Source organism: Pimephales promelas, chromosome 24 (assembly GCF_988280905.1).
Source record: "Pimephales promelas chromosome 24, fPimPro1.hap1.1, whole genome shotgun sequence".
Classification (NCBI taxonomy): Eukaryota; Metazoa; Chordata; class Actinopteri; order Cypriniformes; family Leuciscidae; genus Pimephales; species Pimephales promelas.
In genome coordinates this window covers 22843979-22871264 of record NC_142792.1, presented here as the reverse complement: position 1 = coordinate 22871264, position 27286 = coordinate 22843979, and the positions used below count along the sequence as shown (strand labels likewise).

General features: G+C 50.7%; 1 long non-coding RNA gene and 48 other non-coding genes across 49 annotated transcripts in view; 1 reads left to right on the top strand and 48 right to left on the bottom strand.

Moving 5' to 3' along the window:
- Positions 1–27286, top strand: part of LOC148966930 (uncharacterized) — a 461761-nt gene that overhangs the window by 108801 nt on the left and 325674 nt on the right. The gene's annotated exons all lie outside the window — the stretch shown is intronic.
- Positions 292–363, bottom strand: trnaq-uug (transfer RNA glutamine (anticodon UUG)). Its single transcript has one exon. It is a non-coding gene; the product is annotated as a tRNA-Gln (tRNA).
- Positions 489–561, bottom strand: trnaf-gaa (transfer RNA phenylalanine (anticodon GAA)). The gene has a single exon. It is a non-coding gene; the product is annotated as a tRNA-Phe (tRNA).
- Positions 645–718, bottom strand: trnai-aau (transfer RNA isoleucine (anticodon AAU)). The gene has a single exon. It is a non-coding gene; the product is annotated as a tRNA-Ile (tRNA).
- trnaq-uug (transfer RNA glutamine (anticodon UUG)) lies at positions 1564–1635 on the bottom strand. The gene has a single exon. It is a non-coding gene; the product is annotated as a tRNA-Gln (tRNA).
- On the bottom strand, positions 2481–2553 carry trnaf-gaa (transfer RNA phenylalanine (anticodon GAA)). The gene has a single exon. It is a non-coding gene; the product is annotated as a tRNA-Phe (tRNA).
- trnai-aau (transfer RNA isoleucine (anticodon AAU)) lies at positions 2637–2710 on the bottom strand. Its single transcript has one exon. It is a non-coding gene; the product is annotated as a tRNA-Ile (tRNA).
- On the bottom strand, positions 3561–3632 carry trnaq-uug (transfer RNA glutamine (anticodon UUG)). The gene has a single exon. It is a non-coding gene; the product is annotated as a tRNA-Gln (tRNA).
- On the bottom strand, positions 3758–3830 carry trnaf-gaa (transfer RNA phenylalanine (anticodon GAA)). The gene has a single exon. It is a non-coding gene; the product is annotated as a tRNA-Phe (tRNA).
- trnai-aau (transfer RNA isoleucine (anticodon AAU)) lies at positions 3914–3987 on the bottom strand. The gene has a single exon. It is a non-coding gene; the product is annotated as a tRNA-Ile (tRNA).
- trnaf-gaa (transfer RNA phenylalanine (anticodon GAA)) lies at positions 5035–5107 on the bottom strand. The gene has a single exon. It is a non-coding gene; the product is annotated as a tRNA-Phe (tRNA).
- trnai-aau (transfer RNA isoleucine (anticodon AAU)) lies at positions 5191–5264 on the bottom strand. The gene has a single exon. It is a non-coding gene; the product is annotated as a tRNA-Ile (tRNA).
- trnaq-uug (transfer RNA glutamine (anticodon UUG)) lies at positions 6115–6186 on the bottom strand. Its single transcript has one exon. It is a non-coding gene; the product is annotated as a tRNA-Gln (tRNA).
- trnaf-gaa (transfer RNA phenylalanine (anticodon GAA)) lies at positions 6312–6384 on the bottom strand. Its single transcript has one exon. It is a non-coding gene; the product is annotated as a tRNA-Phe (tRNA).
- On the bottom strand, positions 6468–6541 carry trnai-aau (transfer RNA isoleucine (anticodon AAU)). The gene has a single exon. It is a non-coding gene; the product is annotated as a tRNA-Ile (tRNA).
- On the bottom strand, positions 7392–7463 carry trnaq-uug (transfer RNA glutamine (anticodon UUG)). The gene has a single exon. It is a non-coding gene; the product is annotated as a tRNA-Gln (tRNA).
- trnaf-gaa (transfer RNA phenylalanine (anticodon GAA)) lies at positions 7589–7661 on the bottom strand. The gene has a single exon. It is a non-coding gene; the product is annotated as a tRNA-Phe (tRNA).
- Positions 7745–7818, bottom strand: trnai-aau (transfer RNA isoleucine (anticodon AAU)). Its single transcript has one exon. It is a non-coding gene; the product is annotated as a tRNA-Ile (tRNA).
- On the bottom strand, positions 8866–8938 carry trnaf-gaa (transfer RNA phenylalanine (anticodon GAA)). The gene has a single exon. It is a non-coding gene; the product is annotated as a tRNA-Phe (tRNA).
- trnai-aau (transfer RNA isoleucine (anticodon AAU)) lies at positions 9022–9095 on the bottom strand. Its single transcript has one exon. It is a non-coding gene; the product is annotated as a tRNA-Ile (tRNA).
- trnaf-gaa (transfer RNA phenylalanine (anticodon GAA)) lies at positions 10143–10215 on the bottom strand. Its single transcript has one exon. It is a non-coding gene; the product is annotated as a tRNA-Phe (tRNA).
- On the bottom strand, positions 10299–10372 carry trnai-aau (transfer RNA isoleucine (anticodon AAU)). Its single transcript has one exon. It is a non-coding gene; the product is annotated as a tRNA-Ile (tRNA).
- Positions 11420–11492, bottom strand: trnaf-gaa (transfer RNA phenylalanine (anticodon GAA)). The gene has a single exon. It is a non-coding gene; the product is annotated as a tRNA-Phe (tRNA).
- trnai-aau (transfer RNA isoleucine (anticodon AAU)) lies at positions 11576–11649 on the bottom strand. The gene has a single exon. It is a non-coding gene; the product is annotated as a tRNA-Ile (tRNA).
- Positions 12500–12571, bottom strand: trnaq-uug (transfer RNA glutamine (anticodon UUG)). The gene has a single exon. It is a non-coding gene; the product is annotated as a tRNA-Gln (tRNA).
- Positions 12697–12769, bottom strand: trnaf-gaa (transfer RNA phenylalanine (anticodon GAA)). Its single transcript has one exon. It is a non-coding gene; the product is annotated as a tRNA-Phe (tRNA).
- On the bottom strand, positions 12853–12926 carry trnai-aau (transfer RNA isoleucine (anticodon AAU)). The gene has a single exon. It is a non-coding gene; the product is annotated as a tRNA-Ile (tRNA).
- On the bottom strand, positions 13777–13848 carry trnaq-uug (transfer RNA glutamine (anticodon UUG)). The gene has a single exon. It is a non-coding gene; the product is annotated as a tRNA-Gln (tRNA).
- trnaf-gaa (transfer RNA phenylalanine (anticodon GAA)) lies at positions 16603–16675 on the bottom strand. The gene has a single exon. It is a non-coding gene; the product is annotated as a tRNA-Phe (tRNA).
- Positions 16759–16832, bottom strand: trnai-aau (transfer RNA isoleucine (anticodon AAU)). Its single transcript has one exon. It is a non-coding gene; the product is annotated as a tRNA-Ile (tRNA).
- On the bottom strand, positions 17683–17754 carry trnaq-uug (transfer RNA glutamine (anticodon UUG)). The gene has a single exon. It is a non-coding gene; the product is annotated as a tRNA-Gln (tRNA).
- On the bottom strand, positions 17880–17952 carry trnaf-gaa (transfer RNA phenylalanine (anticodon GAA)). The gene has a single exon. It is a non-coding gene; the product is annotated as a tRNA-Phe (tRNA).
- On the bottom strand, positions 18036–18109 carry trnai-aau (transfer RNA isoleucine (anticodon AAU)). Its single transcript has one exon. It is a non-coding gene; the product is annotated as a tRNA-Ile (tRNA).
- trnaq-uug (transfer RNA glutamine (anticodon UUG)) lies at positions 18960–19031 on the bottom strand. The gene has a single exon. It is a non-coding gene; the product is annotated as a tRNA-Gln (tRNA).
- On the bottom strand, positions 19157–19229 carry trnaf-gaa (transfer RNA phenylalanine (anticodon GAA)). The gene has a single exon. It is a non-coding gene; the product is annotated as a tRNA-Phe (tRNA).
- Positions 19313–19386, bottom strand: trnai-aau (transfer RNA isoleucine (anticodon AAU)). The gene has a single exon. It is a non-coding gene; the product is annotated as a tRNA-Ile (tRNA).
- On the bottom strand, positions 20434–20506 carry trnaf-gaa (transfer RNA phenylalanine (anticodon GAA)). Its single transcript has one exon. It is a non-coding gene; the product is annotated as a tRNA-Phe (tRNA).
- On the bottom strand, positions 20590–20663 carry trnai-aau (transfer RNA isoleucine (anticodon AAU)). Its single transcript has one exon. It is a non-coding gene; the product is annotated as a tRNA-Ile (tRNA).
- On the bottom strand, positions 21711–21783 carry trnaf-gaa (transfer RNA phenylalanine (anticodon GAA)). Its single transcript has one exon. It is a non-coding gene; the product is annotated as a tRNA-Phe (tRNA).
- On the bottom strand, positions 21867–21940 carry trnai-aau (transfer RNA isoleucine (anticodon AAU)). The gene has a single exon. It is a non-coding gene; the product is annotated as a tRNA-Ile (tRNA).
- Positions 22988–23060, bottom strand: trnaf-gaa (transfer RNA phenylalanine (anticodon GAA)). The gene has a single exon. It is a non-coding gene; the product is annotated as a tRNA-Phe (tRNA).
- Positions 23144–23217, bottom strand: trnai-aau (transfer RNA isoleucine (anticodon AAU)). Its single transcript has one exon. It is a non-coding gene; the product is annotated as a tRNA-Ile (tRNA).
- trnaq-uug (transfer RNA glutamine (anticodon UUG)) lies at positions 24068–24139 on the bottom strand. The gene has a single exon. It is a non-coding gene; the product is annotated as a tRNA-Gln (tRNA).
- On the bottom strand, positions 24265–24337 carry trnaf-gaa (transfer RNA phenylalanine (anticodon GAA)). The gene has a single exon. It is a non-coding gene; the product is annotated as a tRNA-Phe (tRNA).
- trnai-aau (transfer RNA isoleucine (anticodon AAU)) lies at positions 24421–24494 on the bottom strand. Its single transcript has one exon. It is a non-coding gene; the product is annotated as a tRNA-Ile (tRNA).
- trnaq-uug (transfer RNA glutamine (anticodon UUG)) lies at positions 25345–25416 on the bottom strand. Its single transcript has one exon. It is a non-coding gene; the product is annotated as a tRNA-Gln (tRNA).
- trnaq-uug (transfer RNA glutamine (anticodon UUG)) lies at positions 26429–26500 on the bottom strand. The gene has a single exon. It is a non-coding gene; the product is annotated as a tRNA-Gln (tRNA).
- On the bottom strand, positions 26626–26698 carry trnaf-gaa (transfer RNA phenylalanine (anticodon GAA)). The gene has a single exon. It is a non-coding gene; the product is annotated as a tRNA-Phe (tRNA).
- On the bottom strand, positions 26782–26855 carry trnai-aau (transfer RNA isoleucine (anticodon AAU)). Its single transcript has one exon. It is a non-coding gene; the product is annotated as a tRNA-Ile (tRNA).

Here is a 27286-nt window from a genome sequence, read left to right as displayed (position 1 = left end):
CTGTCAAAAGCAGGTCCCACCGAAATTTGAACTCGGATCGCTGTATTCAGAGTCCAGAGTGCTAACCATTGCACCATGGAACCTTGGCGTGGGTGGATTTTTACCACCGAGCAGCAGAGGTGTTTAGTCATTCAGCCTAGTAAGTGGACAGCAAAGAGCAAGTGAAGCTTTTTCTTATTAAGCCCACGTTTCCCCGATACCGCCTGGGTTTTAGAGTGCCAGTTTCACCACCACATCAGCGGTTGCGCATCAGCTCTGTTTTTTCCCGTCCTTCCGCTAAACAAGCTGAAAAGGTTCCACCGAGATTTGAACTCGGATCGCTGGATTCAAAGCCCAGAGTGCTAACCATTACACCATGGAACCAACACGCCCTGGTCCCTGGCCGTCTGAAAGGCAGATAGCGATGAGAATAGGCGGAATCAGGTTGACAGGAGCTGGCATTTGGTCAGTGGAATCCGTCGACCAAAAACACGGTGACCAGGCTGCTCTGCCGAAACCCGGGATCGAACCAGGGACCTTTAGATCTTCAGTCTAACGCTCTCCCAACTGAGCTATTTCGGCCAGGTCTGTTATCAAGCGGTTTGTCCAGCAGGGATTTCTGGGAGACCGCCCGTCATTTTCGAGATGAGCAGAGACCAAAAGCTTGGCCCGTACGGGGATCGAACCCGCGACCTTGGCGTTATTAGCACCACACTCTAACCAACTGAGCTAACCGGCCCGACTCTGACTGCTTTTGTCCCCAATTTCCAAGAAATATCCTGGTTGCCCTGGTCAGGCTGAAGTGATTAAAAGCAAAGCCTGAGAACGGGCTCGTCCATGATTTGAACCCGGGACCACTCGCACCCTGAGCGAGAATCATACCCCTAGACCAACGAGCCAACACACACGCCCTTCTTGCTGCTGCCTGGCTGCAATCATTTCCGTTTGCAAGGCTTAAAGCACAAAAGTTTCATTAAATGTGCAACTAAACGGTAGCCAGTGCAAAGTTGCCGGCACAGAAAAAATACGGTCTCTTTGCTTTGTGGCCACGCTACAGCACTTGCAGAGATGAAAGGGATCGTCCAGGCCGTTGTCTTTGAGAGCGAAGGACACCGTCTCTCCACATCGTGGAGGGGAATTAGTTCAAATGGTAGAGCGCTCGCTTAGCATGCGAGAGATAGCGGGATCGATGCCCGCATTCTCCACTTTGTGCCTTTTACGCTCACTTCAAAGGGGCACTCCCTGGATGAGCGCTGTGGAAAAGTTTTTTCGGACACGGTACTGCACACATTCCTGTCAAAAGCAGGTCCCACCGAAATTTGAACTCGGATCGCTGTATTCAGAGTCCAGAGTGCTAACCATTGCACCATGGAACCTTGGCGTGGGTGGATTTTTACCACCGAGCAGCAGAGGTGTTTAGTCATTCAGCCTAGTAGGTGGACAGCAAAGAGCAAGTGAAGCTTTTTCTTATTAAGCCCACGTTTCCCCGATACCGCCTGGGTTTTAGAGTGCCAGTTTCACCACCACATCAGCGGTTGCGCATCAGCTCTGTTTTTTCCCGTCCTTCCGCTAAACAAGCTGAAAAGGTTCCACCGAGATTTGAACTCGGATCGCTGGATTCAAAGCCCAGAGTGCTAACCATTACACCATGGAACCAACACGCCCTGGTCCCTGGCCGTCTGAAAGGCAGATAGCGATGAGAATAGGCGGAATCAGGTTGACAGGAGCTGGCATTTGGTCAGTGGAATCCGTCGACCAAAAACACGGTGACCAGGCTGCTCTGCCGAAACCCGGGATCGAACCAGGGACCTTTAGATCTTCAGTCTAACGCTCTCCAAACTGAGCTATTTCGGCCAGGTCTGTTATCAAGCGGTTTGTCCAGCAGGGATTTCTGGGAGACCGCCCGTCATTTTCGAGATGAGCAGAGACCAAAAGCTTTGGTCTCTGAGCGAGAATCATACCCCTAGACCAACGAGCCAACACACACGCCCTTCCTGCTGCTGCCTGGCTGCAATCATTTCCGTTTGCAAGGCTTAAAGCACAAAAGTTTCATTAAATGTGCAACTAAACGGTAGCCAGTGCAAAGTTGCCGGCACAGAAAAAATACGGTCTCTTTGCTTTGTGGCCACGCTACAGCACTTGCAGAGATGAAAGGGATCGTCCAGGCCGTTGTCTTTGAGAGCGAAGGACACCGTCTCTCCACATCGTGGAGGGGAATTAGTTCAAATGGTAGAGCGCTCGCTTAGCATGCGAGAGATAGCGGGATCGATGCCCGCATTCTCCACTTTGTGTAACGCCAAAAGTTGGTCTAGGGGTATGATTCTCGCTCAGGGTGCGAGTGGTCCCGGGTTCAAATCATGGACGAGCCCGTTCTCAGGCTTTGCTTTTAATCACTTCAGCCTGACCAGGGCAACCAGGATATTTCTTGGAAATCAGGTTGACAGGAGCTGGCATTTGGTCAGTGGAGTCCGTCGACCAAAAACACGGCGACCAGGCTGCTCTGCCGAAACCCGGGATCGAACCAGGGACCTTTAGATCTTCAGTCTAACGCTCTCCCAACTGAGCTATTTCGGCCAGGTCTGTTATCAAGCGGTTTGTCCAGCAGAGATTTCTGGGAGACCGCCCGTCATTTTCGAGATGAGCAGAGACCAAAAGCTTGGCCCGTACGGGGATCGAACCCGCGACCTTGGCGTTATTAGCACCACGCTCTAACCAACTGAGCTAACCGGCCCGACTCTGACTGCTTTTGTCCCCAATTTCCAAGAAATATCCTGGTTGCCCTGGTCAGGCTGAAGTGATTAAAAGCAAAGCCTGAGAACGGGCTCGTCCGTGATTTGAACCCGGGACCACTCGCACCCTGAGCGAGAATCATACCCCTAGACCAACGAGCCAACACACACGCCCTTCCTGCTGCTGCCTGGCTGCAATCATTTCCGTTTGCAAGGCTTAAAGCACAAAAGTTTCATTAAATGTGCAACTAAACGGTAGCCAGTGCAAAGTTGCCGGCACAGAAAAAATACGGTCTCTTTGCTTTGTGGCCACGCTACAGCACTTGCAGAGATGAAAGGGATCGTCCAGGCCGTTGTCTTTGAGAGCGAAGGACACCGTCTCTCCACATCGTGGAGGGGAATTAGTTTAAATGGTAGAGCGCTCGCTTAGCATGCGAGAGATAGCGGGATCGATGCCCGCATTCTCCACTTTGTGTAACGCCTTTTACGCTCACTTCAAAGGGGCACTCCCTGGATGAGCGCTGTGGAAAAGTTTTTTCGGACACGGTACTGCACACATTCCTGTCAAAAGCAGGTCCCACCGAAATTTGAACTCGGATCGCTGTATTCAGAGTCCAGAGTGCTAACCATTGCACCATGGAACCTTGGCGTGGGTGGATTTTTACCACCGAGCAGCAGAGGTGTTTAGTCATTCAGCCTAGTAGGTGGACAGCAAAGAGCAAGTGAAGCTTTTTCTTATTAAGCCCACGTTTCCCCGATACCGCCTGGGTTTTAGAGTGCCAGTTTCACCACCACATCAGCGGTTGCGCATCAGCTCTGTTTTTTCCCGTCCTTCCGCTAAACAAGCTGAAAAGGTTCCACCGAGATTTGAACTCGGATCGCTGGATTCAAAGCCCAGAGTGCTAACCATTACACCATGGAACCAACACGCCCTGGTCCCTGGCCGTCTGAAAGGCAGATAGCGATGAGAATAGGCGGAATCAGGTTGACAGGAGCAGGCATTTGGTCAGTGGAGTCCGTCGACCAAAAACACGGTGACCAGGCTGCTCTGCCGAAACCCGGGATCGAACCAGGGACCTTTAGATCTTCAGTCTAACGCTCTCCCAACTGAGCTATTTCGGCCAGGTCTGTTATCAAGCGGTTTGTCCAGCAGAGATTTCTGGGAGACCGCCCGTCATTTTCGAGATGAGCAGAGACCAAAAGCTTGGCCCGTACGGGGATCGAACCCGCGACCTTGGCGTTATTAGCACCACGCTCTAACCAACTGAGCTAACCGGCCCGACTCTGACTGCTTTTGTCCCCAATTTCCAAGAAATATCCTGGTTGCCCTGGTCAGGCTGAAGTGATTAAAAGCAAAGCCTGAGAACGGGCTCGTCCATGATTTGAACCCGGGACCACTCGCACCCTGAGCGAGAATCATACCCCTAGACCAACGAGCCAACACACACGCCCTTCCTGCTGCTGCCTGGCTGCAATCATTTCCGTTTGCAAGGCTTAAAGCACAAAAGTTTCATTAAATGTGCAACTAAACGGTAGCCAGTGCAAAGTTGCCGGCACAGAAAAAATACGGTCTCTTTGCTTTGTGGCCACGCTACAGCACTTGCAGAGATGAAAGGGATCGTCCAGGCCGTTGTCTTTGAGAGCGAAGGACACCGTCTCTCCACATCGTGGAGGGGAATTAGTTTAAATGGTAGAGCGCTCGCTTAGCATGCGAGAGATAGCGGGATCGATGCCCGCATTCTCCACTTTGTGTAACGCCTTTTACGCTCACTTCAAAGGGGCACTCCCTGGATGAGCGCTGTGGAAAAGTTTTTTCGGACACGGTACTGCACACATTCCTGTCAAAAGCAGGTCCCACCGAAATTTGAACTCGGATCGCTGTATTCAGAGTCCAGAGTGCTAACCATTGCACCATGGAACCTTGGCGTGGGTGGATTTTTACCACCGAGCAGCAGAGGTGTTTAGTCATTCAGCCTAGTAGGTGGACAGCAAAGAGCAAGTGAAGCTTTTTCTTATTAAGCCCACGTTTCCCCGATACCGCCTGGGTTTTAGAGTGCCAGTTTCACCACCACATCAGCGGTTGTGCATCAGCTCAGTTTTTTCCCGCCCTTCCGCAAAACAAGCTGAAAAGGTTCCACCGAGATTTGAACTCGGATCGCTGGATTCAAAGCCCAGAGTGCTAACCATTACACAATGGAACCAACACGCCCTTTTCCATGGCCGTCTGAAAGGCAGATAGCGATGAGAATAGGCGGAATCAGGTTGACAGGAGCTGGCATTTGGTCAGTGGAGTCCGTCGACCAAAAACACGGCGACCAGGCTGCTCTGCCGAAACCCGGGATCGAACCAGGGACCTTTAGATCTTCAGTCTAACGCTCTCCCAACTGAGCTATTTCGGCCAGGTCTGTTACCAAGCGGTTTGTCCAGCAGAGATTTCTGGGAGACCGCCCGTCATTTTCGAGATGAGCAGAGACCAAAAGCTTGGCCCGTACGGGGATCGAACCCGCGACCTTGGCGTTATTAGCACCACGCTCTAACCAACTGAGCTAACCGGCCCGACTCTGACTGCTTTTGTCCCCAATTTCCAAGAAATATCCTGGTTGCCCTGGTCAGGCTGAAGTGATTAAAAGCAAAGCCTGAGAACGGGCTCGTCCGTGATTTGAACCCGGGACCACTCGCACCCTGAGCGAGAATCATACCCCTAGACCAACGAGCCAACACACATGCCCTTCTTGCTGCTGCCTGGCTGCAATCATTTCCGTTTGCAAGGCTTAAAGCACAAAAGTTTCATTAAATGTGCAACTAAACGGTAGCCAGTGCAAAGTTGCCGGCACAGAAAAAATACGGTCTCTTTGCTTTGTGGCCACGCTACAGCACTTGCAGAGATGAAAGGGATCGTCCAGGCCGTTGTCTTTGAGAGCGAAGGACACCGTCTCTCCACATCGTGGAGGGGAATTAGTTTAAATGGTAGAGCGCTCGCTTAGCATGCGAGAGATAGCAGGATCGATGCCCGCATTCTCCACTTTGTGTAACGCCTTTTACGCTCACTTCAAAGGGGCACTCCCTGGATGAGCGCTGTGGAAAAGTTTTTTCGGACGCGGTACTGCACACATTCCTGTCAAAAGCAGGTCCCACCGAAATTTGAACTCGGATCGCTGTATTCAGAGTCCAGAGTGCTAACCATTGCACCATGGAACCTTGGCGTGGGTGGATTTTTACCACCGAGCAGCAGAGGTTTTTAGTCATTCAGCCTAGTAGGTGGACAGCAAAGAGCAAGTGAAGCTTTTTCTTATTAAGCCCACGTTTCCCCGATACCGCCTGGGTTTTAGAGTGCCAGTTTCACCACCACATCAGCGGTTGCGCATCAGCTCTGTTTTTTCCCGCCCTTCCGCAAAACAAGCTGAAAAGGTTCCACCGAGATTTGAACTCGGATCGCTGGATTCAAAGCCCAGAGTGCTAACCATTACACCATGGAACCAACACGCCCTGGTCCCTGGCCGTCTGAAAGGCAGATAGCGATGAGAATAGGCGGAATCAGGTTGACAGGAGCTGGCATTTGGTCAGTGGAATCCGTCGACCAAAAACACGGCGACCAGGCTGCTCTGCCGAAACCCGGGATCGAACCAGGGACCTTTAGATCTTCAGTCTAACGCTCTCCCAACTGAGCTATTTCGGCCAGGTCTGTTATCAAGCGGTTTGTCCAGCAGAGATTTCTGGGAGACAGCCCGTCATTTTCGAGATGAGCAGAGACCAAAAGCTTGGCCCGTACGGGGATCGAACCCGCGACCTTGGCGTTATTAGCACCACGCTCTAACCAACTGAGCTAACCGGCCCGACTCTGACTGCTTTTGTCCCCAATTTCCAAGAAATATCCTGGTTGCCCTGGTCAGGCTGAAGTGATTAAAAGCAAAGCCTGAGAACGGGCTCGTCCGTGATTTGAACCCGGGACCACTCGCACCCTGAGCGAGAATCATACCCCTAGACCAACGAGCCAACACACACGCCCTTCTTGCTGCTGCCTGGCTGCAATCATTTCCGTTTGCAAGGCTTAAAGCACAAAAGTTTCATTAAATGTGCAACTAAACGGTAGCCAGTGCAAAGTTGCCGGCACAGAAAAAATACGGTCTCTTTGCTTTGTGGCCACGCTACAGCACTTGCAGAGATGAAAGGGATCGTCCAGGCCGTTGTCTTTGAGAGCGAAGGACACCGTCTCTCCACATCGTGGAGGGGAATTAGTTTAAATGGTAGAGCGCTCGCTTAGCATGCGAGAGATAGCAGGATCGATGCCCGCATTCTCCACTTTGTGTAACGCCTTTTACGCTCACTTCAAAGGGGCACTCCCTGGATGAGCGCTGTGGAAAAGTTTTTTCGGACGCGGTACTGCACACATTCCTGTCAAAAGCAGGTCCCACCGAAATTTGAACTCGGATCGCTGTATTCAGAGTCCAGAGTGCTAACCATTGCACCATGGAACCTTGGCGTGGGTGGATTTTTACCACCGAGCAGCAGAGGTGTTTAGTCATTCAGCCTAGTAGGTGGACAGCAAAGAGCAAGTGAAGCTTTTTCTTATTAAGCCCACGTTTCCCCGATACCGCCTGGGTTTTAGAGTGCCAGTTTCACCACCACATCAGCGGTTGCGCATCAGCTCAGTTTTTTCCCGCCCTTCCGCAAAACAAGCTGAAAAGGTTCCACCGAGATTTGAACTCGGATCGCTGGATTCAAAGCCCAGAGTGTTAACCATTACACCATGGAACCAACACGCCCTTTTCCATGGCCGTCTGAAAGGCAGATAGCGATGAGAATAGGCGGAATCAGGTTGACAGGAGCTGGCATTTGGTCAGTGGAGTCCGTCGACCAAAAACACGGTGACCAGGCTGCTCTGCCGAAACCCGGGATCGAACCAGGGACGTTTAGATCTTCAGTCTAACGCTCTCCCAACTGAGCTATTTCGGCCAGGTCTGTTATCAAGCGGTTTGTCCAGCAGGGATTTCTGGGAGACCGCCCGTCATTTTCGAGATGAGCAGAGACCAAAAGCTTGGCCCGTACGGGGATCGAACCCGCGACCTTGGCGTTATTAGCACCACGCTCTAACCAACTGAGCTAACCGGCCCGACTCTGACTGCTTTTGTCCCCAATTTCCAAGAAATATCCTGGTTGCCCTGGTCAGGCTGAAGTGATTAAAAGCAAAGCCTGAGAACGGGCTCGTCCGTGATTTGAACCCGGGACCACTCGCACCCTGAGCGAGAATCATACCCCTAGACCAACGAGCCAACACACACGCCCTTCCTGCTGCTGCCTGGCTGCAATCATTTCCGTTTGCAAGGCTTAAAGCACAAAAGTTTCATTAAATGTGCAACTAAACGGTAGCCAGTGCAAAGTTGCCGGCACAGAAAAAATACGGTCTCTTTGCTTTGTGACCACGCTACAGCACTTGCAGAGATGAAAGGGATCGTCCAGGCCGTTGTCTTTGAGAGCGAAGGACACCGTCTCTCCACATCGTGGAGGGGAATTAGTTTAAATGGTAGAGCGCTCGCTTAGCATGCGAGAGATAGCGGGATCGATGCCCGCATTCTCCACTTTGTGTAACGCCTTTTACGCTCACTTCAAAGGGGCACTCCCTGGATGAGCGCTGTGGAAAAGTTTTTTCGGACACGGTACTGCACACATTCCTGTCAAAAGCAGGTCCCACCGAAATTTGAACTCGGATCGCTGTATTCAGAGTCCAGAGTGCTAACCATTGCACCATGGAACCTTGGCGTGGGTGGATTTTTACCACCGAGCAGCAGAGGTGTTTAGTCATTCAGCCTAGTAGGTGGACAGCAAAGAGCAAGTGAAGCTTTTTCTTATTAAGCCCACGTTTCCCCGATACCGCCTGGGTTTTAGAGTGCCAGTTTCACCACCACATCAGCGGTTGCGCATCAGCTCTGTTTTTTCCCGTCCTTCCGCTAAACAAGCTGAAAAGGTTCCACCGAGATTTGAACTCGGATCGCTGGATTCAAAGCCCAGAGTGCTAACCATTAAACCATGGAACCAACACGCCCTGGTCCCTGGCCGTCTGAAAGGCAGATAGCGATGAGAATAGGCGGAATCAGGTTGACAGGAGCTGGCATTTGGTCAGTGGAATCCGTCGACCAAAAACACGGTGACCAGGCTGCTCTGCCGAAACCCGGGATCGAACCAGGGACGTTTAGATCTTCAGTCTAACGCTCTCCCAACTGAGCTATTTCGGCCAGGTCTGTTATCAAGCGGTTTGTCCAGCAGGGATTTCTGGGAGACCGCCCGTCATTTTCGAGATGAGCAGAGACCAAAAGCTTGGCCCGTACGGGGATCGAACCCGCGACCTTGGCGTTATTAGCACCACGCTCTAACCAACTGAGCTAACCGGCCCGACTCTGACTGCTTTTGTCCCCAATTTCCAAGAAATATCCTGGTTGCCCTGGTCAGGCTGAAGTGATTAAAAGCAAAGCCTGAGAACGGGCTCGTCCGTGATTTGAACCCGGGACCACTCGCACCCTGAGCGAGAATCATACCCCTAGACCAACGAGCCAACACACACGCCCTTCCTGCTGCTGCCTGGCTGCAATCATTTCCGTTTGCAAGGCTTAAAGCACAAAAGTTTCATAAAATGTGCAACTAAACGGTAGCCAGTGCAAAGTTGCCGGCACAGAAAAAATACGGTCTCTTTGCTTTGTGGCCACGCTACAGCACTTGCAGAGATGAAAGGGATCGTCCAGGCCGTTGTCTTTGAGAGCGAAGGACACCGTCTCTCCACATCGTGGAGGGGAATTAGTTTAAATGGTAGAGCGTTCGCTTAGCATGCGAGAGATAGCGGGATCGATGCCCGCATTCTCCACTTTGTGTAACGCCTTTTACGCTCACTTCAAAGGGGCACTCCCTGGATGAGCGCTGTGGAAAAGTTTTTTCGGACACGGTACTGCACACATTCCTGTCAAAAGCAGGTCCCACCGAAATTTGAACTCGGATCGCTGTATTCAGAGTCCAGAGTGCTAACCATTGCACCATGGAACCTTGGCGTGGGTGGATTTTTACCACCGAGCAGCAGAGGTGTTTAGTCATTCAGCCTAGTAGGTGGACAGCAAAGAGCAAGTGAAGCTTTTTCTTATTAAGCCCACGTTTCCCCGATACCGCCTGGGTTTTAGAGTGCCAGTTTCACCACCACATCAGCGGTTGCGCATCAGCTCTGTTTTTTCCCGTCCTTCCGCTAAACAAGCTGAAAAGGTTCCACCGAGATTTGAACTCGGATCGCTGGATTCAAAGCCCAGAGTGCTAACCATTAAACCATGGAACCAACACGCCCTGGTCCCTGGCCGTCTGAAAGGCAGATAGCGATGAGAATAGGCGGAATCAGGTTGACAGGAGCTGGCATTTGGTCAGTGGAATCCGTCGACCAAAAACACGGTGACCAGGCTGCTCTGCCGAAACCCGGGATCGAACCAGGGACCTTTAGATCTTCAGTCTAACGCTCTCCCAACTGAGCTATTTCGGCCAGGTCTGTTATCAAGCGGTTTGTCCAGCAGGGATTTCTGGGAGACCGCCCGTCATTTTCGAGATGAGCAGAGACCAAAAGCTTGGCCCGTACGGGGATCGAACCCGCGACCTTGGCGTTATTAGCACCACGCTCTAACCAACTGAGCTAACCGGCCCGACTCTGACTGCTTTTGTCCCCAATTTCCAAGAAATATCCTGGTTGCCCTGGTCAGGCTGAAGTGATTAAAAGCAAAGCCTGAGAACGGGCTCGTCCGTGATTTGAACCCGGGACCACTCGCACCCTGAGCGAGAATCATTCCCCTAGACCAACGAGCCAACACACACGCCCTTCCTGCTGCTGCCTGGCTGCAATCATTTCCGTTTGCAAGGCTTAAAGCACAAAAGTTTCATTAAATGTGCAACTAAACGGTAGCCAGTGCAAAGTTGCCGGCACAGAAAAAATACGGTCTCTTTGCTTTGTGGCCACGCTACAGCACTTGCAGAGATGAAAGGGATCGTCCAGGCCGTTGTCTTTGAGAGCGAAGGACACCGTCTCTCCACATCGTGGAGGGGAATTAGTTTAAATGGTAGAGCGCTCGCTTAGCATGCGAGAGATAGCGGGATCGATGCCCGCATTCTCCACTTTGTGTAACGCCTTTTACGCTCACTTCAAAGGGGCACTCCCTGGATGAGCGCTGTGGAAAAGTTTTTTCGGACACGGTACTGCACACATTCCTGTCAAAAGCAGGTCCCACCGAAATTTGAACTCGGATCGCTGTATTCAGAGTCCAGAGTGCTGACCATTGCACCATGGAACCTTGGCGTGGGTGGATTTTTACCACCGAGCAGCAGAGGTGTTTAGTCATTCAGCCTAGTAGGTGGACAGCAAAGAGCAAGTGAAGCCTTTTCTTATTAAGCCCACGTTTCCCCGATACCGCCTGGGTTTTAGAGTGCCAGTTTCACCACCACATCAGCGGTTGCGCATCAGCTCTGTTTTTTCCCGTTCTTCCGCTAAACAAGCTGAAAAGGTTCCACCGAGATTTGAACTCGGATCGCTGGATTCAAAGCCCAGAGTGCTAACCATTAAACCATGGAACCAACACGCCCTGGTCCCTGGCCGTCTGAAAGGCAGATAGCGATGAGAATAGGCGGAATCAGGTTGACAGGAGCTGGCATTTGGTCAGTGGAATCCGTCGACCAAAAACACGGTGACCAGGCTGCTCTGCCGAAACCCGGGATCGAACCAGGGACCTTTAGATCTTCAGTCTAACGCTCTCCCAACTGAGCTATTTCGGCCAGGTCTGTTGTCAAGCGGTTTGTCCAGCAGGGATTTCTGGGAGACCGCCCATCATTTTCGAGATGAGCAGAGACCAAAAGCTTGGCCCGTACGGGGATCGAACCCGCGACCTTGGCGTTATTAGCACCACGCTCTAACCAACTGAGCTAACCGTCCCAACTCTGAATGCTTTTGTCCCCAATTTCCAAGAAATATCCTGGTTGCCCTGGTCAGGCTGAAGTGATTAAAAGCAAAGCCTAAGAACGGGCTCGTCCATGATTTGAACCCGGGACCACTCGCACCCTAAGCGAGAATCATACCCCTAGACCAACGAGCCAACACACACGCCCTTCCTGCTGCTGCCTGGCTGCAATCATTTGCGTTTGCAAGGCTTAAAGCACAAAAGTTTCATTAAATGTGCAACTAAACGGTAGCCAATGCAAAGTTGCCGGCACAGAAAAAATATGGTCTCTTTGCTTTGTGGCCACGCTACAGCACTTGCAGAGATGAAAGGGATCGTCCAGGCCGTTGTCTTTGAGAGCGAAGGACACCGTCTCTCCACATCGTCGAGGGGAATTAGTTCAAATGGTAGGGCGCTCGCTTAGCATGCGAGAGATAGCGGGATCGATGCCCGCATTCTCCACTTTGTGTAACGCCTTTTACGCTCACTTCAAAGGGGCACTCCCTGGATGAGCGCTGTGGAAAAGTTTTTTCGGACGCGGTACTGCACACATTCCTGTCAAAAGCAGGTCCCACCGAAATTTGAACTCGGATCGCTGTATTCAGAGTCCAGAGTGCTAACCATTGCACCATGGAACCTTGGCGTGGGTGGATTTTTACTACCGAGCAGCAGAGGTGTTTAGTCATTCAGCCTAGTAGGTGGACAGCAAAGAGCAAGTGAAGCTTTTTCTTATTAAGCCCACGTTTCCCCGATACCGCCTTGGTTTTAGAGTGCCAGTTTCACCACCACATCAGCGGTTGCGCATCAGCTCAGTTTTTTCCCGCCCTTCCGGAAAACAAGCTGAAAAGGTTCCACCGAGATTTGAACTCGGATCGCTGGATTCAAAGCCCAGAGTGCTAACCATTACACCATGGAACCAACACGCCCTGGTCCCTGGCCGTCTGAAAGGCAGATAGCGATGAGAATAGGCGGAATCAGGTTGACAGGAGCTGGCATTTGGTCAGTGGAGTCCGTCGACCAAAAACACGGTGACCAGGCTGCTCTGCCGAAACCCGGGATCGAACCAGGGACCTTTAGATCTTCAGTCTAACGCTCTCCCAACTGAGCTATTTCTGCCAGGTCTGTTATCAAGCGGTTTGTCCAGCAGAGATTTCTGGGAGACCGCCCGTCATTTTCGAGATGAGCAGAGACCAAAAGCTCGGCCCGTACGGGGATCGAACCCGCGACCTTGGCGTTATTAGCACCACGCTCTAACCAACTGAGCTAACCGGCCCGACTCTGACTGCTTTTGTCCCCAATTTCCAAGAAATATCCTGGTTGCCCTGGTCAGGCTGAAGTGATTAAAAGCAAAGCCTGAGAGCGGGCTCGTCCATGATTTGAACCCGGGACCACTCGCACCCTGAGCGAGAATCATACCCCTAGACCAACGAGCCAACACACACGCCCTTCCTGCTGCTGCCTGGCTGCAATCATTTCCGTTTGCAAGGCTTAAAGCACAAAAGTTTCATTAAATGTGCAACTAAACGGTAGCCAGTGCAAAGTTGCCGGCACAGAAAAAATACGGTCTCTTTGCTTTGTGGCCACGCTACAGCACTTGCAGAGATGAAAGGGATCGTCCAGGCCGTTGTCTTTGAGAGCGAAGGACACCGTCTCTCCACATCGTGGAGGGGAATTAGTTCAAATGGTAGAGCGCTCGCTTAGCATGCGAGAGATAGCGGGATCGATGCCCGCATTCTCCACTTTGTGTAACGCCTTTTACGCTCACTTCAAAGGGGCACTCCCTGGATGAGCGCTGTGGAAAAGTTTTTTCGGACACGGTACTGCACACATTCCTGTCAAAAGCAGGTCCCACCGAAATTTGAACTCGGATCGCTGTATTCAGAGTCCAGAGTGCTAACCATTGCACCATGGAACCTTGGCGTGGGTGGATTTTTACCACCGAGCAGCAGAGGTGTTTAGTCATTCAGCCTAGTAGGTGGACAGCAAAGAGCAAGTGAAGCTTTTTCTTATTAAGCCCACGTTTCCCCGATACCGCCTGGGTTTTAGAGTGCCAGTTTCACCACCACATCAGCGGTTGCGCATCAGCTCAGTTTTTTCCCGCCCTTCCGCAAAACAAGCTGAAAAGGTTCCACCGAGATTTGAACTCGGATCGCTGGATTCAAAGCCCAGAGTGCTAACCATTACACCATGGAACCAACACGCCCTTTTCCATGGCCGTCTGAAAGGCAGATAGCGATGAGAATAGGCGGAATCAGGTTGACAGGAGCTGGCATTTGGTCAGTGGAGTCCGTCGACCAAAAACACGGTGACCAGGCTGCTCTGCCGAAACCCGGGATCGAACCAGGGACCTTTAGATCTTCAGTCTAACGCTCTCCAAACTGAGCTATTTCGGCCAGGTCTGTTATCAAGCGGTTTGTCCAGCAGGGATTTCTGGGAGACCGCCCGTCATTTTCGAGATGAGCAGAGACCAAAAGCTTTGGTCTCTGAGCGAGAATCATACCCCTAGACCAACGAGCCAACACACACGCCCTTCCTGCTGCTGCCTGGCTGCAATCATTTCCGTTTGCAAGGCTTAAAGCACAAAAGTTTCATTAAATGTGCAACTAAACGGTAGCCAGTGCAAAGTTGCCGGCACAGAAAAAATACGGTCTCTTTGCTTTGTGGCCACGCTACAGCACTTGCAGAGACAGTGGCGCCTCCAGAAATTTTTCGTAGGGGTGGCCAGATGGGGCCAGTTAAAATCTTGGGGTGGCACACCAAAACTACAGTATAAACCATAATTTCAGAATTGTTTTCTACTGTTGTAATAAACCAGCCTGTAGAAAACTATCAGAAAGACTTAAGGAAACTCCTACTGATATACTTTGGTTTATTGTGTAATATTTAATGTTACTAATGATATTAGTAGGGCCCAACTAATATATATTACATAATGATATATATTATATGATATATAAGGGTCCTTGCCCCACAGCAAATTTCCAGATACTTACATAATTGTGATGAATTTAATCATTTTTAAGTTATTAGTTTGCAGTGTAAGATTACAGTTATCACCTTTAAATATTACATAAATGTATTATGAATTTTTAATACACTTGTATGTATACAAGAGTGTATTGAGTGTATACATCAGCAGCAAAAAGTAATTCTTGAAAAAATCTGCACAGTAATTTTATAAAATCTAAATATGTTAATAAAAACAAATTACTATTAGTTCTCTTTTAAAATTCAATCAGGCAATCATGTCACAATTTTATATTTATATATTAATGTCAAGAATTCAGAAGTGCATAGCCTAAACTACAAATAAATTATATACAATTAAATTATGCTTATTTAAAATGTATTGAGCAGGCTAGGTATAACAAAATATATTGGCTTTTAATAATATTTCAGTGCGCAAACCCATGATTGAGCCCGTTCTTGCATGATTACATGAAAAACATCGCGGGTGCAGAATGATGTGCTCAAAGCAACATGGAGTCACAGTGTGCAGCAGCACTGCGCTTCATAAGTGTGCATTTAAAAGCTCATGTCACAAATCGAAAAAATGTTGAGCGCACAAATCCAAGTGCGATTTGTTCCTTTGTTTCACAGTTATTGTGCGTTTGATGCCGATTCATAATCCTTGTGATTTGTATGTGTGAACTAACAGAACACGGTAGTGAGTCGCTTAAAAACTCCAAGAAAATAAAGTAATTTTATGCGAATATACAGACTTTTATCAACTGATCATGCATTTATAATGTCATATCATATTGGAGAGAGTTTTACCGTGCATCCAAGAGGCGCGCGTGCTGTTTGAATATGAATGGAGAATGATGACAGTCGCAGAGGAGGGAAAACGAGTTTATACTTTAATGATGTAAATATACTTCTGTCCCTCAAATTAAGCTATGGAATGACTTCAGATGACTTTGTCACCCAAACTGACGTGAAAAAAGCGGGAGGCGCCGAAAAGTGCGCTGTTTGCATCCCTGCCTGTCCAAACGTGGCAAAAACACACCTAAAAGCTGCTGTATACCATTTGGCACTTAAAAAGCACGTCACGACACACAATTCCCCGTCTTCTTTTACTTAAGAATATTTTTGACTTATTTATAAAATGCATAACTGATGCTACAAAAATTAATACTGGCCATTGGGGTGGCCAATGGGGTGGCCAGGAGTCGGCCAGGGGTGGCCATGGCCACCCCTGGCCACCCCCTGGTGGCGCCATTGTGCAGAGATGAAAGGGATCGTCCAGGCCGTTGTCTTTGAGAGCGAAGGACACCGTCTCTCCACATCGTGGAGGGGAATTAGTTCAAATGGTAGAGCGCTCGCTTAGCATGCGAGAGATAGCGGGATCGATGCCCGCATTCTCCACTTTGTGTAACGCCTTTTACGCTCACTTCAAAGGGGCACTCCCTGGATGAGCGCTGTGGAAAAGTTTTTTCGTACACGGTACTGCACACATTCCTGTCAAAAGCAGGTCCCACCGAAATTTGAACTCGGATCGCTGTATTCAGAGTCCAGAGTGCTAACCATTGCACCATGGAACCTTGGCGTGGGTGGATTTTTACCACCGAGCAGCAGAGGTGTTTAGTCATTCAGCCTAGTAGGTGGACAGCAAAGAGCAAGTGAAGCTTTTTCTTATTAAGCCCACGTTTCCCCGATACCGCCTGGGTTTTAGAGTGCCAGTTTCACCACCACATCAGCGGTTGCGCATCAGCTCAGTTTTTTCCCGCCCTTCCGCAAAACAAGCTGAAAAGGTTCCACCGAGATTTGAACTCGGATCGCTGGATTCAAAGCCCAGAGTGCTAACCATTACACAATGGAACCAACACGCCCTTTTCCATGGCCGTCTGAAAGGCAGATAGCGATGAGAATAGGCGGAATCAGGTTGACAGGAGCTGGCATTTGGTCAGTGGAGTCCGTCGACCAAAAACACGGCGACCAGGCTGCTCTGCCGAAACCCGGGATCGAACCAGGGACCTTTAGATCTTCAGTCTAACGCTCTCCCAACTGAGCTATTTCGGCCAGGTCTGTTACCAAGCGGTTTGTCCAGCAGAGATTTCTGGGAGACCGCCCGTCATTTTCGAGATGAGCAGAGACCAAAAGCTTGGCCCGTACGGGGATCGAACCCGCGACCTTGGCGTTATTAGCACCACGCTCTAACCAACTGAGCTAACCGGCCCGACTCTGACTGCTTTTGTCCCCAATTTCCAAGAAATATCCTGGTTGCCCTGGTCAGGCTGAAGTGATTAAAAGCAAAGCCTGAGAACGGGCTCGTCCGTGATTTGAACCCGGGACCACTCGCACCCTGAGCGAGAATCATACCCCTAGACCAACGAGCCAACACACACGCCCTTCTTGCTGCTGCCTGGCTGCAATCATTTCCGTTTGCAAGGCTTAAAGCACAAAAGTTTCATTAAATGTGCAACTAAACGGTAGCCAGTGCAAAGTTGCCGGCACAGAAAAAATACGGTCTCTTTGCTTTGTGGCCACGCTACAGCACTTGCAGAGATGAAAGGGATCGTCCAGGCCGTTGTCTTTGAGAGCGAAGGACACCGTCTCTCCACATCGTGGAGGGGAATTAGTTTAAATGGTAGAGCGCTCGCTTAGCATGCGAGAGATAGCAGGATCGATGCCCGCATTCTCCACTTTGTGTAACGCCTTTTACGCTCACTTCAAAGGGGCACTCCCTGGATGAGCGCTGTGGAAAAGTTTTTTCGGACGCGGTACTGCACACATTCCTGTCAAAAGCAGGTCCCACCGAAATTTGAACTCGGATCGCTGTATTCAGAGTCCAGAGTGCTAACCATTGCACCATGGAACCTTGGCGTGGGTGGATTTTTACCACCGAGCAGCAGAGGTTTTTAGTCATTCAGCCTAGTAGGTGGACAGCAAAGAGCAAGTGAAGCTTTTTCTTATTAAGCCCACGTTTCCCCGATACCGCCTGGGTTTTAGAGTGCCAGTTTCACCACCACATCAGCGGTTGCGCATCAGCTCTGTTTTTTCCCGCCCTTCCGCAAAACAAGCTGAAAAGGTTCCACCGAGATTTGAACTCGGATCGCTGGATTCAAAGCCCAGAGTGCTAACCATTACACCATGGAACCAACACGCCCTGGTCCCTGGCCGTCTGAAAGGCAGATAGCGATGAGAATAGGCGGAATCAGGTTGACAGGAGCTGGCATTTGGTCAGTGGAATCCGTCGACCAAAAACACGGCGACCAGGCTGCTCTGCCGAAACCCGGGATCGAACCAGGGACCTTTAGATCTTCAGTCTAACGCTCTCCCAACTGAGCTATTTCGGCCAGGTCTGTTATCAAGCGGTTTGTCCAGCAGAGATTTCTGGGAGACCGCCCGTCATTTTCGAGATGAGCAGAGACCAAAAGCTTGGCCCGTACGGGGATCGAACCCGCGACCTTGGCGTTATTAGCACCACGCTCTAACCAACTGAGCTAACCGGCCCGACTCTGACTGCTTTTGTCCCCAATTTCCAAGAAATATCCTGGTTGCCCTGGTCAGGCTGAAGTGATTAAAAGCAAAGCCTGAGAACGGGCTCGTCCGTGATTTGAACCCGGGACCACTCGCACCCTGAGCGAGAATCATACCCCTAGACCAACGAGCCAACACACACGCCCTTCTTGCTGCTGCCTGGCTGCAATCATTTCCGTTTGCAAGGCTTAAAGCACAAAAGTTTCATTAAATGTGCAACTAAACGGTAGCCAGTGCAAAGTTGCCGGCACAGAAAAAATACGGTCTCTTTGCTTTGTGGCCACGCTACAGCACTTGCAGAGATGAAAGGGATCGTCCAGGCCGTTGTCTTTGAGAGCGAAGGACACCGTCTCTCCACATCGTGGAGGGTAATTAGTTTAAATGGTAGAGCGCTCGCTTAGCATGCGAGAGATAGCAGGATCGATGCCCGCATTCTCCACTTTGTGTAACGCCTTTTACGCTCACTTCAAAGGGGCACTCCCTGGATGAGCGCTGTGGAAAAGTTTTTTCGGACGCGGTACTGCACACATTCCTGTCAAAAGCAGGTCCCACCGAAATTTGAACTCGGATCGCTGTATTCAGAGTCCAGAGTGCTAACCATTGCACCATGGAACCTTGGCGTGGGTGGATTTTTACCACCGAGCAGCAGAGGTGTTTAGTCATTCAGCCTAGTAGGTGGACAGCAAAGAGCAAGTGAAGCTTTTTCTTATTAAGCCCACGTTTCCCCGATACCGCCTGGGTTTTAGAGTGCCAGTTTCACCACCACATCAGCGGTTGCGCATCAGCTCAGTTTTTTCCCGCCCTTCCGCAAAACAAGCTGAAAAGGTTCCACCGAGATTTGAACTCGGATCGCTGGATTCAAAGCCCAGAGTGTTAACCATTACACCATGGAACCAACACGCCCTTTTCCATGGCCGTCTGAAAGGCAGATAGCGATGAGAATAGGCGGAATCAGGTTGACAGGAGCTGGCATTTGGTCAGTGGAGTCCGTCGACCAAAAACACGGTGACCAGGCTGCTCTGCCGAAACCCGGGATCGAACCAGGGACGTTTAGATCTTCAGTCTAACGCTCTCCCAACTGAGCTATTTCGGCCAGGTCTGTTATCAAGCGGTTTGTCCAGCAGGGATTTCTGGGAGACCGCCCGTCATTTTCGAGATGAGCAGAGACCAAAAGCTTGGCCCGTACGGGGATCGAACCCGCGACCTTGGCGTTATTAGCACCACGCTCTAACCAACTGAGCTAACCGGCCCGACTCTGACTGCTTTTGTCCCCAATTTCCAAGAAATATCCTGGTTGCCCTGGTCAGGCTGAAGTGATTAAAAGCAAAGCCTGAGAACGGGCTCGTCCGTGATTTGAACCCGGGACCACTCGCACCCTGAGCGAGAATCATACCCCTAGACCAACGAGCCAACACACACGCCCTTCCTGCTGCTGCCTGGCTGCAATCATTTCCGTTTGCAAGGCTTAAAGCACAAAAGTTTCATTAAATGTGCAACTAAACGGTAGCCAGTGCAAAGTTGCCGGCACAGAAAAAATACGGTCTCTTTGCTTTGTGACCACGCTACAGCACTTGCAGAGATGAAAGGGATCGTCCAGGCCGTTGTCTTTGAGAGCGAAGGACACCGTCTCTCCACATCGTGGAGGGGAATTAGTTTAAATGGTAGAGCGCTCGCTTAGCATGCGAGAGATAGCGGGATCGATGCCCGCATTCTCCACTTTGTGTAACGCCTTTTACGCTCACTTCAAAGGGGCACTCCCTGGATGAGCGCTGTGGAAAAGTTTTTTCGGACACGGTACTGCACACATTCCTGTCAAAAGCAGGTCCCACCGAAATTTGAACTCGGATCGCTGTATTCAGAGTCCAGAGTGCTAACCATTGCACCATGGAACCTTGGCGTGGGTGGATTTTTACCACCGAGCAGCAGAGGTGTTTAGTCATTCAGCCTAGTAGGTGGACAGCAAAGAGCAAGTGAAGCTTTTTCTTATTAAGCCCACGTTTCCCCGATACCGCCTGGGTTTTAGAGTGCCAGTTTCACCACCACATCAGCGGTTGCGCATCAGCTCTGTTTTTTCCCGTCCTTCCGCTAAACAAGCTGAAAAGGTTCCACCGAGATTTGAACTCGGATCGCTGGATTCAAAGCCCAGAGTGCTAACCATTAAACCATGGAACCAACACGCCCTGGTCCCTGGCCGTCTGAAAGGCAGATAGCGATGAGAATAGGCGGAATCAGGTTGACAGGAGCTGGCATTTGGTCAGTGGAATCCGTCGACCAAAAACACGGTGACCAGGCTGCTCTGCCGAAACCCGGGATCGAACCAGGGACGTTTAGATCTTCAGTCTAACGCTCTCCCAACTGAGCTATTTCGGCCAGGTCTGTTATCAAGCGGTTTGTCCAGCAGGGATTTCTGGGAGACCGCCCGTCATTTTCGAGATGAGCAGAGACCAAAAGCTTGGCCCGTACGGGGATCGAACCCGCGACCTTGGCGTTATTAGCACCACGCTCTAACCAACTGAGCTAACCAGCCCGACTCTGACTGCTTTTGTCCCCAATTTCCAAGAAATATCCTGGTTGCCCTGGTCAGGCTGAAGTGATTAAAAGCAAAGCCTGAGAACGGGCTCGTCCGTGATTTGAACCCGGGACCACTCGCACCCTGAGCGAGAATCATACCCCTAGACCAACTAGCCAACACACACGCCCTTCCTGCTGCTGCCTGGCTGCAATCATTTCCGTTTGCAAGGCTTAAAGCACAAAAGTTTCATTAAATGTGCAACTAAACGGTAGCCAGTGCAAAGTTGCCGGCACAGAAAAAATACGGTCTCTTTGCTTTGTGGCCACGCTACAGCACTTGCAGAGATGAAAGGGATCGTCCAGGCCGTTGTCTTTGAGAGCGAAGGACACCGTCTCTCCACATCGTGGAGGGGAATTAGTTTAAATGGTAGAGCGTTCGCTTAGCATGCGAGAGATAGCGGGATCGATGCCCGCATTCTCCACTTTGTGTAACGCCTTTTACGCTCACTTCAAAGGGGCACTCCCTGGATGAGCGCTGTGGAAAAGTTTTTTCGGACACGGTACTGCACACATTCCTGTCAAAAGCAGGTCCCACCGAAATTTGAACTCGGATCGCTGTATTCAGAGTCCAGAGTGCTAACCATTGCACCATGGAACCTTGGCGTGGGTGGATTTTTACCACCGAGCAGCAGAGGTGTTTAGTCATTCAGCCTAGTAGGTGGACAGCAAAGAGCAAGTGAAGCTTTTTCTTATTAAGCCCACGTTTCCCCGATACCGCCTGGGTTTTAGAGTGCCAGTTTCACCACCACATCAGCGGTTGCGCATCAGCTCTGTTTTTTCCCGTCCTTCCGCTAAACAAGCTGAAAAGGTTCCACCGAGATTTGAACTCGGATCGCTGGATTCAAAGCCCAGAGTGCTAACCATTAAACCATGGAACCAACACGCCCTGGTCCCTGGCCGTCTGAAAGGCAGATAGCGATTAGAATAGGCGGAATCAGGTTGACAGGAGCTGGCATTTGGTCAGTGGAATCCGTCGACCAAAAACACGGTGACCAGGCTGCTCTGCCGAAACCCGGGATCGAACCAGGGACCTTTAGATCTTCAGTCTAACGCTCTCCCAACTGAGCTATTTCGGCCAGGTCTGTTATCAAGCGGTTTGTCCAGCAGGGATTTCTGGGAGACCGCCCGTCATTTTCGAGATGAGCAGAGACCAAAAGCTTGGCCCGTACGGGGATCGAACCCGCGACCTTGGCGTTATTAGCACCACGCTCTAACCAACTGAGCTAACCGGCCCGACTCTGACTGCTTTTGTCCCCAATTTCCAAGAAATATCCTGGTTGCCCTGGTCAGGCTGAAGTGATTAAAAGCAAAGCCTGAGAACGGGCTCGTCCGTGATTTGAACCCGGGACCACTCGCACCCTGAGCGAGAATCATACCCCTAGACCAACGAGCCAACACACACGCCCTTCCTGCTGCTGCCTGGCTGCAATCATTTCCGTTTGCAAGGCTTAAAGCACAAAAGTTTCATTAAATGTGCAACTAAACGGTAGCCAGTGCAAAGTTGCCGGCACAGAAAAAATACGGTCTCTTTGCTTTGTGGCCACGCTACAGCACTTGCAGAGATGAAAGGGATCGTCCAGGCCGTTGTCTTTGAGAGCGAAGGACACCGTCTCTCCACATCGTGGAGGGGAATTAGTTTAAATGGTAGAGCGCTCGCTTAGCATGCGAGAGATAGCGGGATCGATGCCCGCATTCTCCACTTTGTGTAACGCCTTTTACGCTCACTTCAAAGGGGCACTCCCTGGATGAGCGCTGTGGAAAAGTTTTTTCGGACACGGTACTGCACACATTCCTGTCAAAAGCAGGTCCCACCGAAATTTGAACTCGGATCGCTGTATTCAGAGTCCAGAGTGCTGACCATTGCACCATGGAACCTTGGCGTGGGTGGATTTTTACCACCGAGCAGCAGAGGTGTTTAGTCATTCAGCCTAGTAGGTGGACAGCAAAGAGCAAGTGAAGCCTTTTCTTATTAAGCCCACGTTTCCCCGATACCGCCTGGGTTTTAGAGTGCCAGTTTCACCACCACATCAGCGGTTGCGCATCAGCTCTGTTTTTTCCCGTCCTTCCGCTAAACAAGCTGAAAAGGTTCCACCGAGATTTGAACTCGGATCGCTGGATTCAAAGCCCAGAGTGCTAACCATTAAACCATGGAACCAACACGCCCTGGTCCCTGGCCGTCTGAAAGGCAGATAGCGATGAGAATAGGCGGAATCAGGTTGACAGGAGCTGGCATTTGGTCAGTGGAATCCGTCGACCAAAAACACGGTGACCAGGCTGCTCTGCCGAAACCCGGGATCGAACCAGGGACCTTTAGATCTTCAGTCTAACGCTCTCCCAACTGAGCTATTTCGGCCAGGTCTGTTATCAAGCGGTTTGTCCAGCAGGGATTTCTGGGAGACCGCCCATCATTTTCGAGATGAGCAGAGACCAAAAGCTTGGCCCGTACGGGGATCGAACCCGCGACCTTGGCGTTATTAGCACCACGCTCTAACCAACTGAGCTAACCGTCCCAACTCTGAATGCTTTTGTCCCCAATTTCCAAGAAATATCCTGGTTGCCCTGGTCAGGCTGAAGTGATTAAAAGCAAAGCCTAAGAACGGGCTCGTCCATGATTTGAACCCGGGACCACTCGCACCCTAAGCGAGAATCATACCCCTAGACCAACGAGCCAACACACACGCCCTTCCTGCTGCTGCCTGGCTGCAATCATTTGCGTTTGCAAGGCTTAAAGCACAAAAGTTTCATTAAATGTGCAACTAAACGGTAGCCAATGCAAAGTTGCCGGCACAGAAAAAATACGGTCTCTTTGCTTTGTGGCCACGCTACAGCACTTGCAGAGATGAAAGGGATCGTCCAGGCCGTTGTCTTTGAGAGCGAAGGACACCGTCTCTCCACATCGTCGAGGGGAATTAGTTCAAATGGTAGGGCGCTCGCTTAGCATGCGAGAGATAGCGGGATCGATGCCCGCATTCTCCACTTTGTGTAACGCCTTTTACGCTCACTTCAAAGGGGCACTCCCTGGATGAGCGCTGTGGAAAAGTTTTTTCGGACGCGGTACTGCACACATTCCTGTCAAAAGCAGGTCCCACCGAAATTTGAACTCGGATCGCTGTATTCAGAGTCCAGAGTGCTAACCATTGCACCATGGAACCTTGGCGTGGGTGGATTTTTACTACCGAGCAGCAGAGGTGTTTAGTCATTCAGCCTAGTAGGTGGACAGCAAAGAGCAAGTGAAGCTTTTTCTTATTAAGCCCACGTTTCCCCGATACCGCCTTGGTTTTAGAGTGCCAGTTTCACCACCACATCAGCGGTTGCGCATCAGCTCAGTTTTTTCCCGCCCTTCCGGAAAACAAGCTGAAAAGGTTCCACCGAGATTTGAACTCGGATCGCTGGATTCAAAGCCCAGAGTGCTAACCATTACACCATGGAACCAACACGCCCTGGTCCCTGGCCGTCTGAAAGGCAGATAGCGATGAGAATAGGCGGAATCAGGTTGACAGGAGCTGGCATTTGGTCAGTGGAGTCCGTCGACCAAAAACACGGTGACCAGGCTGCTCTGCCGAAACCCGGGATCGAACCAGGGACCTTTAGATCTTCAGTCTAACGCTCTCCCAACTGAGCTATTTCTGCCAGGTCTGTTATCAAGCGGTTTGTCCAGCAGAGATTTCTGGGAGACCGCCCGTCATTTTCGAGATGAGCAGAGACCAAAAGCTCGGCCCGTACGGGGATCGAACCCGCGACCTTGGCGTTATTAGCACCACGCTCTAACCAACTGAGCTAACCGGCCCGACTCTGACTGCTTTTGTCCCCAATTTCCAAGAAATATCCTGGTTGCCCTGGTCAGGCTGAAGTGATTAAAAGCAAAGCCTGAGAGCGGGCTCGTCCATGATTTGAACCCGGGACCACTCGCACCCTGAGCGAGAATCATACCCCTAGACCAACGAGCCAACACACACGCCCTTCCTGCTGCTGCCTGGCTGCAATCATTTCCGTTTGCAAGGCTTAAAGCACAAAAGTTTCATTAAATGTGCAACTAAACGGTAGCCAGTGCAAAGTTGCCGGCACAGAAAAAATACGGTCTCTTTGCTTTGTGGCCACGCTACAGCACTTGCAGAGATGAAAGGGATCGTCCAGGCCGTTGTCTTTGAGAGCGAAGGACACCGTCTCTCCACATCGTGGAGGGGAATTAGTTCAAATGGTAGAGCGCTCGCTTAGCATGCGAGAGATAGTGGGATCGATGCCCGCATTCTCCACTTTGTGTAACGCCTTTTACGCTCACTTCAAAGGGGCACTCCCTGGATGAGCGCTGTGGAAAAGTTTTTTCGGACACGGTACTGCACACATTCCTGTCAAAAGCAGGTCCCACCGAAATTTGAACTCGGATCGCTGTATTCAGAGTCCAGAGTGCTAACCATTGCACCATGGAACCTTGGCGTGGGTGGATTTTTACCACCGAGCAGCAGAGGTGTTTAGTCATTCAGCCTAGTAGGTGGACAGCAAAGAGCAAGTGAAGCTTTTTCTTATTAAGCCCACGTTTCCCCGATACCGCCTGGGTTTTAGAGTGCCAGTTTCACCACCACATCAGCGGTTGCGCATCAGCTCAGTTTTTTCCCGCCCTTCCGCAAAACAAGCTGAAAAGGTTCCACCGAGATTTGAACTCGGATCGCTGGATTCAAAGCCCAGAGTGCTAACCATTACACCATGGAACCAACACGCCCTTTTCCATGGCCGTCTGAAAGGCAGATAGCGATGAGAATAGGCGGAATCAGGTTGACAGGAGCTGGCATTTGGTCAGTGGAGTCCGTCGACCAAAAACACGGTGACCAGGCTGCTCTGCCGAAACCCGGGATCGAACCAGGGACCTTTAGATCTTCAGTCTAACGCTCTCCAAACTGAGCTATTTCGGCCAGGTCTGTTATCAAGCGGTTTGTCCAGCAGGGATTTCTGGGAGACCGCCCGTCATTTTCGAGATGAGCAGAGACCAAAAGCTTTGGTCTCTGAGCGAGAATCATACCCCTAGACCAACGAGCCAACACACACGCCCTTCCTGCTGCTGCCTGGCTGCAATCATTTGCGTTTGCAAGGCTTAAAGCACAAAAGTTTCATTAAATGTGCAACTAAACGGTAGCCAATGCAAAGTTGCCGGCACAGAAAAAATACGGTCTCTTTGCTTTGTGGCCACGCTACAGCACTTGCAGAGATGAAAGGGATCGTCCAGGCCGTTGTCTTTGAGAGCGAAGGACACCGTCTCTCCACATCGTCGAGGGGAATTAGTTCAAATGGTAGGGCGCTCGCTTAGCATGCGAGAGATAGCGGGATCGATGCCCGCATTCTCCACTTTGTGTAACGCCTTTTACGCTCACTTCAAAGGGGCACTCCCTGGATGAGCGCTGTGGAAAAGTTTTTTCGGACGCGGTACTGCACACATTCCTGTCAAAAGCAGGTCCCACCGAAATTTGAACTCGGATCGCTGTATTCAGAGTCCAGAGTGCTAACCATTGCACCATGGAACCTTGGCGTGGGTGGATTTTTACTACCGAGCAGCAGAGGTGTTTAGTCATTCAGCCTAGTAGGTGGACAGCAAAGAGCAAGTGAAGCTTTTTCTTATTAAGCCCACGTTTCCCCGATACCGCCTTGGTTTTAGAGTGCCAGTTTCACCACCACATCAGCGGTTGCGCATCAGCTCAGTTTTTTCCCGCCCTTCCGGAAAACAAGCTGAAAAGGTTCCACCGAGATTTGAACTCGGATCGCTGGATTCAAAGCCCAGAGTGCTAACCATTACACCATGGAACCAACACGCCCTGGTCCCTGGCCGTCTGAAAGGCAGATAGCGATGAGAATAGGCGGAATCAGGTTGACAGGAGCTGGCATTTGGTCAGTGGAGTCCGTCGACCAAAAACACGGTGACCAGGCTGCTCTGCCGAAACCCGGGATCGAACCAGGGACCTTTAGATCTTCAGTCTAACGCTCTCCCAACTGAGCTATTTCTGCCAGGTCTGTTATCAAGCGGTTTGTCCAGCAGAGATTTCTGGGAGACCGCCCGTCATTTTCGAGATGAGCAGAGACCAAAAGCTCGGCCCGTACGGGGATCGAACCCGCGACCTTGGCGTTATTAGCACCACGCTCTAACCAACTGAGCTAACCGGCCCGACTCTGACTGCTTTTGTCCCCAATTTCCAAGAAATATCCTGGTTGCCCTGGTCAGGCTGAAGTGATTAAAAGCAAAGCCTGAGAGCGGGCTCGTCCATGATTTGAACCCGGGACCACTCGCACCCTGAGCGAGAATCATACCCCTAGACCAACGAGCCAACACACACGCCCTTCCTGCTGCTGCCTGGCTGCAATCATTTCCGTTTGCAAGGCTTAAAGCACAAAAGTTTCATTAAATGTGCAACTAAACGGTAGCCAGTGCAAAGTTGCCGGCACAGAAAAAATACGGTCTCTTTGCTTTGTGGCCACGCTACAGCACTTGCAGAGATGAAAGGGATCGTCCAGGCCGTTGTCTTTGAGAGCGAAGGACACCGTCTCTCCACATCGTGGAGGGGAATTAGTTCAAATGGTAGAGCGCTCGCTTAGCAT